Source organism: Schistocerca serialis, chromosome 5 (genome assembly GCF_023864345.2).
Source record: "Schistocerca serialis cubense isolate TAMUIC-IGC-003099 chromosome 5, iqSchSeri2.2, whole genome shotgun sequence".
In the NCBI taxonomy this organism is placed as follows: Eukaryota; Metazoa; Arthropoda; class Insecta; order Orthoptera; family Acrididae; genus Schistocerca; species Schistocerca serialis.
Window position 1 is genome coordinate 748,485,955 of NC_064642.1, and position 11,196 is coordinate 748,497,150.

Consider the following 11,196-nt stretch of genomic DNA (forward strand, 5'->3'; position numbering starts at 1 on the left):
GCCTCAGGAAATGTAGAAACAGAACTCCATGATCAGCCACGATCGGGACGTCCTGTCACAGCCACCGCTCCAGACATGCTGAATCGTGCAGATGCCATTATTCGTGCCGACCGGCGCATCACAACTCGACAATTGGCTCTACAAGTTGTTGGTCAGCATTTGGAAGTGCGTCTGCAATGATCGAGACTGTCGGATATTCAAAGAGGTGTTCCACGAATGCTCACAGCGGACAACAAGGTTCAAAAATGGTTCAAATGGCTCTGAGCACTATGGGACTTAACATCTATGGTCATCAGTCCCCTAGAACTTGGAACTACTTAAACCTAACTAACCTAAGGACATCACACAACACCCAGTCATCACGAGGCAGAGAAAATCCCTGACCCCGCCGGGAATCGAACCCGGGAACCCGGGCGTGGGGAGCGAGAACGCACGACCACGAGCTGCGGACAACAAGATTCAAAGAAAGGCCGTTTCATCTGAATTGTTGGAGCGTTTTGAGACAGACGGAGAGGCCTTTTTGAAGATGAAGAGTGTCACTCAGGCAATGAAAACGTGGCTACGCCTACAGGACAACAGCTTTTACCAGTAGGGAACACATGCCCTTCCACAACGTTGGAGTACGGCCGTAGAACGTACCCCAGACTAGGTAGAAAAATACGACATGGACATGTGGATGTATACTGTCACCAAATTCTGGCCCCTAACTATAAATATATCCTGAGAAAAGAAATGTGGGGCATTGCTTACTGAACGATTCTCGTAGAATCAATATATTGACTGAGAAAATATCGACCTATCTGCCCGTAAAAATATCGGCCCCACTTTGTAAATATACTGCCGGGTTTGGAACTGTATATCTAAGTACTGATTTATTATTAAATATTCTGTACATCAACAAGCTAGCAGACTGCCTATTCCTCTTTAGAGTAAGAATTGAAAAGATAAGGAAGCACGTTCACGCTTATCGATAACCGCTTTTCTACCAATAGTAACTGCATGTAAGTGGCACAATTACAGGTGTCCGATTGGTCCGACGTTCGGTTTCGTCACATACAGGATTTGTCCGGAACACTTCCTTGTTTTTTCGTTTCTGCCAACCCCAGCGACCTAGCATTTGTAGTGTCAAAACAGCGTGGCGCAGCTAAACGTTGCAGTTTCTGTTGGTAACGCCGAGTGCAGAATACGTCAGCACTTCCCCTCGCACGTGTCCGTCCACCGCAACGACCAATCTTGTAGTTTAGATTTTTGTTCATCATTTTCAGCAACCGTTTTATGAACAATGCTGTTGTGAAGAAATAGCACACTAGTTGCGTTAAGAAACTGTTTTTTAACGCTAATGCCGTGCTGATTCTTCGCATCGGAAATCTTGTTATTCCAATCACGCCGCCACACCCTGTGCAACTGCACTTCTTTTATGACGCATATACGTGTCTCGCACAGTTAAAGAGAAACACTGGACGTGAAGGAAGCTTAGAAAGTAGTAAGACTCCTTCACGCAGCAAAAGTAAAATTATATCCTTCTACAATTTAAAAGAACAACTTAAAATATTTACCAAAAATTGTGAGAAAATATAATAGAAAATAAAAATACTGCCACCTGATATTGCCATTTTGATATTGATAAGACAGCAAAGGACTTGGAAGAGCAGTTGAACGGAATGGACAGTGTCTTGAGAGGAGGGTATAAGATGAACATCAACAAAAGCAAAACGAGGATAATGGAATGTAGTCGAATTAAGTCGGGTGATGCTGAGGGAATTAGATTAGGAAATGAGACACTTAAAGTAGTAAAGGAGTTTTGCTATTTGGGGAGAACAATAACTGATGATGGTCGAAGTAGAGAGGATATAAAATGTAGACTGGCAATGGCAAGGAAAGCGTTTCTGAAGAAGAGAAATTTGTTAACATCTAGTATAGATTTAAGTGTCAGGAAGTCGTTTCTGAAAGTATTTGTATGGAGTGTAGCCATGAATGGAAGTGAAACATGGACGATAAATAGTTTGGACAAGAAGTGATTAGAAGCTTTCGAAATGTGGTGCTACAGAAGAATACTGAAGATTAGATGGATAGCTCACGTAACTAATGAGAAAGTATTGAATAGGATTGGGGAGAAGAGAAGTTTGTGGCACAACTTGACTAGAAGAAGGGATCGGTTGGTAGGACATGTGTTGAAGCATCAAGGGATCACCAATTTGGTATTGGAGGGCAGCGTGGAGGGTAAAAATCGTAGAGGGAGACCAAGAGATGAACACACTAAGCAGATTCAGAAGGATGTAGGTTGCAGTAGGTACTGGGAGATGAAGAACCTTGCACAGGATAGAGTAGCATGGAGAGCTGCATCAAACCAGTCTCAGGACTGAAGACAACAACAACAACAATAACAACAACAACATATAGGGGGAGGAAATGATGCCGTTGTATACCGATATTTCCTGTAAAAATTTCCGTATATCGATATTTTTTCAACAGCCCTAGTTCCAATAGGCTCACGACGTTCGTGTGAAATAATTCGCTGCTTTTATCCCGCGGTAACTATCAGCTGTCAAGGGATCACAATGGGAGTAAGGCTGGGCATCCACTGGAACCGTCTGGTTGGACTGCCTCACGCGACCGAGTGATTCCAAGCCATGTAGGGCGACTGGCAAATGTCCACTGCACACGATCGAGTGGGCCACATGCTGCAGCACACAGCCGGCTGTCGGACGTATCCCAGTGAAACGGGATTGGCCGGCCGCGGTGGCCGAGCGGTTCTAGGCGTTTCAGTCTGGAACCGCCCTGCTGCTAAGGTCGCAGGTTCGAATGCTGCCTCGGGCATGGATGTGTGTGATGTCCTTAGCTTAGTTAGGTTTAAGTAGTTCTAAGTTCTAGGGGACTGATGACCTCAGATAAGTCCCATAGTGCTCAGAGCCATCTGAAACGGGATTGGTCGGACACCGTCGAACGTAGTATACTCCGTTCATCATAAGAATAAACCTCATGTAAACATTACAGTGTGTATTCTTCCGCGTTTGCTGGAGCACTGGGTTTGGTTCCAGGGGGAGCAGAAGGCAATCTTTCTCGAGTACAGTCAAGTGCGACAATGAGGATGCGTTTTATGCTGTGCGTTACGCGTACATCGACTCAATGATAATGCGGGGCAGCAGCTCTACCGGCGCATTTAACTTGGAAAGCACTGGCCAGCCACCTGGTCCAACTAACCTGCAGTGATGTGAACAATTGTAGTAAAGTCGCAAAACAGAGACGAACATAGAACAATAATTTTTGAACGGAAGGAAATAATAGTAAAACTCAGGCGATACTCTCCGTAGGTGATCTGAAGGAAAACGTGCTCTCGGTCTCAGGTAACATGGTATTGTAACTAAAAACAAGATAGATAAAAATTCGTGACTTTAAAGAGGGTAATTTTTCTGCATCAGCTATAGGCAGCGTAAAAGCGCACTGCTGGGATTTCATCATGCAGTTAAACATGGAAACCACTGAAGATAATCTCCGAACTTCTTCCATATAGCACTCCGAGGAAAGCAGTGCATTTCAGTACTGCTACGCTGATACCGAGGTGATCAACAAGAGAACCCCAAGCCACAAAAAAGTCCAGGTTTCCTCCTCCTCCTTTATGACGTGATGTTCTGCATTTCGCCATCGTTCAGCAGTGACATGTCATAAAGCTTCGTGCATTAGATCCAGTAACTGCGGCAGCTTAAAGGTCTTGTTATTTCGCGCCACAAATCCCTTATCATGGCTGTAGATCTATTCTACTGGTTTCATATAGCTGTACGGTGACAGCTGTAAAACTGCAGCATTTGTACAGCGTTCTCGACGCCGTGAAAATTGTTTTTTGTGTTTATAGGACGCTTATCACTCTGGGTCGTGTGAGATCACATCTGTCCTATAAAACAGTGGTCATATTCAAACAAAGTGTATTTTATTTTTATTTTTCTCAAAAAAATTTAATTGTGTAATGTTTTCTTAACTTCAAAATCTGTAACAATATATCTGTATAATATATCGATAGTTGTTTTGGTGTTAACATATGACAACTATCATTGTAAATGATAAAATGGGTGATCAATAAATGAAATGAAATGAAATAATTAAGAATGTGTATTTGCAATGAAAACCAGTATTCTGCGTGTGGTATGTAATTAGAAACCAGAAGACGTGCATTTTTCTTGAAAAAATGATGATTACGTATGAGTTAATTACACATATTGATAAATTTCGTATTTAAATGCTGTAGGTATTGAAACGGAACAAAAAAATTGGTGATTTCAACGCGTTTCTAACCACATCCCTCTAACTCCCCGCTTAATCAAACACCGACGCTACCGATTACGCCAAGATTACAGCTACACCTGGAACCCTTACATTTATAACATCTTGTCTCTCAATAAACGTGAAACCTTATTTTTCTCTGTAATTTTGTGACAAACATTAAGAATAATTAGTTTCTAGCCATTAACGGTGTTCCGCACGCTTGTTTCACTACGAAGCGGGAAGCAGTGTAATCCATTTTCGTGGTACGTATGCACAGTGAGGCAGTCAGAGCACAACTAGCGCTTACTGAGACTGTGACTGTACACTATATTTGAAATAAAAATTACGTGGCTAAAGTGTGACTAGGAAAAACGTTGATGGCTGTTAATACACCAAAATGCCTTAAGGTTTCATTTGTAGTGACAAAGTAATAAAATATTTAAAACGTTAAGTTGGACCTTCTTCCAAGAGCGGAACAACACCAATATTCCGGAGCTGCGGCTGCTGACCACTCATCGCGTTTGTGTTTGTTTACATCAGGTTTATTCTTACGATGAACGGAGTACAGCCGCAAGCGAAAGCCTGTTGTTGTTTGTGTCTGGGTGTTTTTCGTACTTAATTACAAACTGTGAACGTAGAGGTTGTAAATCACACGAGTAAGAACAGGTCACTGTGCAATATCCAAAAGAGATAACAACAGCGGACATGAGTGTGGGAGGTAACTGTAAACGCTAATCGTAATGAGGCAAAAAAAAAAGAAAAAAAGAAAAAACATGCTGCTATCATATTTAGTCAATAAAAAATTCAAATGGCTCTCAGCACTATGGGACTTAACATCTAAGGCCATCAGTCACCTAGAACTTAGAACTACTTAAACCTAACTAACCTAAGGACATCACGCACATCCATGCCCGAGGCAGTATTCGAACCTGCGACATAGCGGTCGCGCGGTTCCAGACCGAAGCGCCCAGAACCGCTCGGCCACCGTGGCTGGCTTTAGTCAATATGTGATACGTAATGTACGGTGTACAGTCAGTAACACTGAAGTTTAGAAACAGTATTTAAAAAAACAACACTCAGAAGAAGATGGTTCAGCCATATATCACCCCATGTAACGAGTATTCTGGAAAGTACTCAAGTCGCTTTCATTCGAGCATTTCGCCTGATTAAACGAACGTCGTAAATTTATCTCAGACGAAATACGCTGCGCCGACACGACGGTTCTCACCGACAGAGGGGCATAATTCTGTCGACAGTGCTAGCTGGCAGAGAATGCAGCTGCTGGTTCTTCCCCGTCCTTGTCAATTACTACGTTGTGTAGCAAGCATAAATGATTGAGCATAGTGTCAGCATTAGCGTGCATATAAATATCAATACTACTTTGCATCAGTCTTCATTTAATAGTTATTACTCCAAACGCACGTTCTATCACTTGTAAAGTGTCAAAATGATACCTGTTCAAAGTAATTCGCATTAGTCCAAGTTTTCTTCAAGATGTGTCATAAATAAATAGGTGACCAATTTGCCGTGATCGATTTCACAAACTGAATATACACTTTCACAATAGGAAATATTAATTAAAACTATAGATTGACACTGCTTTGGAATATTTGCGTCCATTCACAAATTATGCAAAGGGTTTGACACCTCAAAACATATGCAAATGTTGCTTTAAGCAATTTTTTTCAAGTACACTCGCATGCAACACACGTGGAACGGAAATAAATCGCGTAAAAATAAATGAATGCAAATACACTCAACAATACATTGCAAGGGAATATTGTTTATAAATTGAAACTAAACTAAATGAGCGCAAATTCACCCCGTCGAAACTCTGAAGACGATCGTGATGATGATGATGAAGCCCCGTACTCCTTAACAGAGCGTAGGGGAACGATGCGGGAGACCCGCACCGCCGTATTAGGCAAGGTTCTAGTGGAGGTGGTTTACCATTGCCTTCCTCTGACCGTAATGTGGATGATGGTGAAGACGACACAACAACACCCGGTCATCTCGAGGCAGATGAAAATCCCTGACCCCGCCGGGAATCGAACCCGGGACCCCGTGCTCGCGAAGCGAGAACGCTACCGCGAAACCACGAGCTGCGGAGAAAACGATCGTACGTCACGTACAAATATTGTTGAATACGCCATCACAGTAGTTTGTTAACGAGGCACGGTCGTAACCAGGGACCCGCGAAGCTGCGCGTCCGTCAGGGGCCGCAGCCGGCCGTTGTGGCTGAGCGGTTCTAGGCGCTTCAGTGTGGAAACGCGCGACCGCTACGGTCCCAGGTTCGAATCCTGCCTCGGGCATGGATGTGTGTGTTGCTCTTAGCTTAGTTAGCCTTAAGTAGTTCCAAGTTCTAGGGGACTGATAATCTCAGATGTTAAGTCACATAGTGCTCAGAGCCATTTGAGACGTCAGGGGCCGCAGCTGGCGTCAGGATGAACCGGCGACCGGGCAGGGCAGACGAGCGCGTCCAGCACAAAGAACGGACCAGTGGAACAACTTGGTGCTTCCAGAGCGCACCAGATGCTGCATGCAAAAGCGTGTGAAATCCGTGGCCGACAGCACCAGCACCAGCTCGTCCTGCATGCTCAGACTAGCATTCATCAACAGGTGGGGAGAAAAGCTGCACTCCTATTGGCTCCCCTGGATGGGCTGAGGGGATGGAGATTACATAAACTAGCGTCGTGGTGCAGCTGCACTCATTCTACCATCGTCAGTTCGCCAGTGTGTGTGCTTATGTGTATTGCGACAGCATGAACCACGGTAGCAGCAGCAAATACCAACGCCAGGACAGTGTACAATGTAAGTTAACTGTTCTAATTATTCAATATGTTTACGACGTAGCCAACAGAGACATACTTCCGTACTACCGAGCTTTTGAACGGATCGCTGCTGTAATTTTAGTGTCTGATGAATTTTTGTTCTGTAACTGATATTACAATCCTTTTTTTTTTCTTGTCATTGTAGCCTTCATCGCCAATGGTCTTGCTGCAGTGGTAATACCGGTTCCCATCAGATCACCGAAGTTAAGCGCTGTCAGGCAGGGATAGTACTTGGATGGGTGATCATCCGGTCTGCCGAGCGCTGTTGGCAAGCGGTGTGCACCCAGCCCTTGTGCGGCAAACTGAGGAGCTCCTTGACTGAGAAGTAGCGCCTCCGCTCTCGTACACTTACATGCGACCGGGAGAGCGGTATGCTGACCACATGCCCCTCCATATCTGCATCCAGTGACGCCTGTTGTCTGCGGATGACACGGCGGCCGATCGATACCGCTGGGCCTTCCAAAGCCTGTCCAGACGCAGTTTAGTTAGTTTGGTAGCCTTCATCCCTGAGGTGTTGATCGATCTACATCGGCAGCTGGAGACTGAGAGACTATTGCCTCCAGCAATAATAATTGGCAGCAAGGACATAAGACCTTTTATTTGTAACATGTAGCTATTAGACAAATTTCTCTTTTTTTTGTTCATGTAACGCACTGCGGTTCTAATGATGAAAACTGGGCAATGTATATATATTTATTTTTCGTAATACGGTGCATTCAGTTGTCTGAGACATATTCTTTGCTTTTCTAAGTGTTTCTGTGGATGAGGGGGGGCAGGTAGGGGTATGTGTCGAGGCCGAGAGCCAGGAGTCATCGATTCAGTTTTGTAATTAGTACAATATGATATTCAGATTCAGTGTTTTTCATATATAAGTAATTTCAGTGAACTAGAGAATACGATTTTCTGTTTGTATTTCAGTGAGCTAAGGAATACGATTTTCAGTAAGAATTTTTGTGTGTATGTCTCTAACATTTCAAGAAATAATTACGTTCAATATCTTATTTTTGTAGGTAGCGTCACTGAACAAGGCAGATGGCCCCAAGGTGACAGTGAAATAGCACAGTGGGTGCATGAGACGGTGGCTCTTGAGTAAAGCTGAAAGGCAGTGCCATCTCGCCCTTGTATAGTAGAATGAGGAAATACTGGGTTGAGTGGGAGAACTAAAGGACAGCCCGATTGAACTGCTCCTCCTTGTACCTGCAGTGGCCAAGGGTGATAGTAATGCAACCATCATCATCACAGCATGTAATTATTACACTACTGGCCATTAAAATTGCTACACCAACAAGAAATGCAGATGATAAACGGGTATTCATTGGACAAATGTATTATACTAGAACTGACATGTGATTACATTTTCACGAAATTTGGGTGCATAGATACTGAAAAATCAGTACTCATAACAACCACTTCTGTCCGTAATAAAGGCATTGATACGCCTGGCCATTGAGTCAAACAGAGCTTGGATAGCGTGTACAGGTACAGCTGCCCATGCATTTTAACACGATACCACAGTTCATCAAGAGTAGTGACTGGCGTATTGTGACGAGCCAGTTGCTCGGCCATCATTGACCAGACGATTTCAATTGGTGAGAGATCTGGAGAATGTGCTGGCCAGGGCACCAGTCGAACATTTTATGTATCCAGAAAGGACCGTGCAGGACCTGCAACATGCGGTCGTGCATTATCCTCCGAAATGTAGGGTTTCGCAGGGATCGAATGAAGGGTAGAGCCACGGGTAGTAACACATCTGAAATGTAACGTCCACTGTTCAAAGTGCAGTCAATGCGAACAAGAGGTAGCCGAGACGTGTAATCAATGGCACCTCATACCATCACGCCAGGTGATACGCCAGTATGGCGATGACGAATACACGCTTCCAATGTGTGTTCACCGCGATGTCGCCAAACACGGATGCGACCATCATGATGCTGTAAACAGAACCTGGATCCATCCGAAAAAAATGACGTTTTGCCATTCGTGCACCCAGGTTCGTCGTTGAGTACACCATCGCAGGCGCTCCTGTCCGTTACGCAGCGTCAAGGGTAACCGCAGGCATGGTCTCCGAGCTGATAGTCCATGCTGCTGCAAACGTCGTCGAACTGTTCGTGCAGGTAGTTGTTGTCTTGCAAACGTCCCCATCTGTTGACTCAGGGATCGAGACGTGGCTGCACGATCCGTTACAGCTATGTGGATAAGATACGTGTCATCTCGAATGCCAGTGATACGAGGCCGTTGGGATCCAGCACGGCGTTCCGTATTACACTTGCGAAGCCACCGATTCTATATTCTGCTAACAGTCATTGGATCTCGACCAACGCGAGCAGCAATGTCGCGATATGATAAACAGCAATCGCGATAGGCTACAATCCGACCTTTATCAAAGTCGGAAACGTGATGGTACGCATTTCTCCTCCTTACACGAGGCATCTCAACAACGTTTTACCAGGCAACGCCGGTCAACTGCTGTTTGAGAAATCGGTTGGAAACTTTCCTCATTTCAGCACCTTGTAGGTGTCGCCACCGGCGCCAACCTTGTGCTCTGAAAAGCTAATCATTTGCATATCACAGCATCTTATTCCAGTCGGTTAAATTTCGCGTCTGTAGCACGTCATGTTGGTGGTGTAGCAATTTTAATGGCCGGTAGCGTACTATTCTGGAACGCTTTTATTTGTAATTATTACTATTCTGGTTATTTGTTTCTAGCATATATTTTCAAAAAAACCTTAAGCGTTGTGCTTAATGTTTTTTTCATTATTCGTGTGGTACAGAGGCACCACAGTCGCCAATAGCAACGCAACGGCTAGCTGTTGCACGAGTGTCGAGAGCGGTGGTTGTGTGGGGCAGGAATGAAACACGCAGCCTGAGCGTCATGCACCAGAGTGCAAAGCACGACTCGCCGCTGCACGGGATGCAGCTAAACCAGCTGCTGCCACTGCAGTGCCGGTCCCTGCACCATCACATAACCTCTGGTGTCCGTGGGTGGTTCAAAAGGAGGCAGAAGAAGAAGAAGAAGAACAAGAAGAAGAAGAACAAGAACAACTATCTCCCAACCCGCAGGCTGGCGGTGGTGAAGTTTCTGGCATGCGGCACCTGCAGCAGCATCGGCAGATACCGTCGACACAACCAGGTTTCACCACCACCATCTCATTCTACTTTGGCTCCAACTGTTCACCCTCGTTGGCAAGGGAAAGTATGTGCCCCGGCACATATCCCTAACCGCAGAAGGGGCCCCTTCCCAAATGTCTTCATCTACCATGTGGATGCATACTAGTGGAAGTGTTAATTATAATAAACCTCTGGCTAGGGGTAGTGCTCTCTCACGTCCTAATAGTGAAGAACATCAGATTGGCGGCTTCATGACCCCTCTAGAAGAATCGATGGTTGCTAGGGCCTTTGAGCGGTGTATCTCGTTTACTAGAACTGAGAATGCGGCTGGGGGTATCGCGACCTAGTCAGGTTTCTTGAAACATGCCCCCTAGTGCTGGAGCTGGAGTTCCTCAATGCCCTAGATGATCCGAGACGTTATGCCGTTAAATGCAATACAGTACACTATTCTGAGTTGGCTCAACTACCCAAACAGAAGGGTGGTACTGAAGAAGCTAAACCTGCAGTTATGATGCCATTACATCTTGGAGCACATCAACTGCTGAGTTGTATCATCAATCCACCTTGGCTGTTATACTGGCCCGGTTTTCCGAGATGGAAGTTAGAGGGTCAGTTAAAACATTCAGCTTAACACCACACCTCGACATCCATATTCGTGTCTATGATTTAATAGCAGGAGGGTCCAGGTACATCAAGCTCTCTGAGGATATAGCTGACAAGAAGCCATGTATCAATGTCCATAATGCAAAGGATCAGGCTTGTTTTGCATGATAACTTCTGGCTTACCAGAAAAATTAAAAGAAACACGCACAGTGTACATCTCGATATGGAAAATTTCAAACAATAGCAAGAACTGTGAATTGATACACAGTATTAATCGGTGTATCATAAAAACAACAATATTTGTTAATGTAAAGCAGTGTTACTACCTTGAATATTTATGTCTGAATCAAAAAGTTGTTATTCGCTATCATATGTCTTTGTTGTTATTTCACAAATA

General features: G+C 44.5%; 1 pseudogene; it reads left to right on the forward strand.

Annotated features, from left to right (window-relative positions):
- The first annotated feature begins 7,241 nt into the window (after positions 1-7,241).
- Positions 7,242-7,359, forward strand: LOC126482831 (5S ribosomal RNA; annotated as a pseudogene).
- The last annotated feature ends 3,837 nt before the right edge of the window (positions 7,360-11,196 follow it).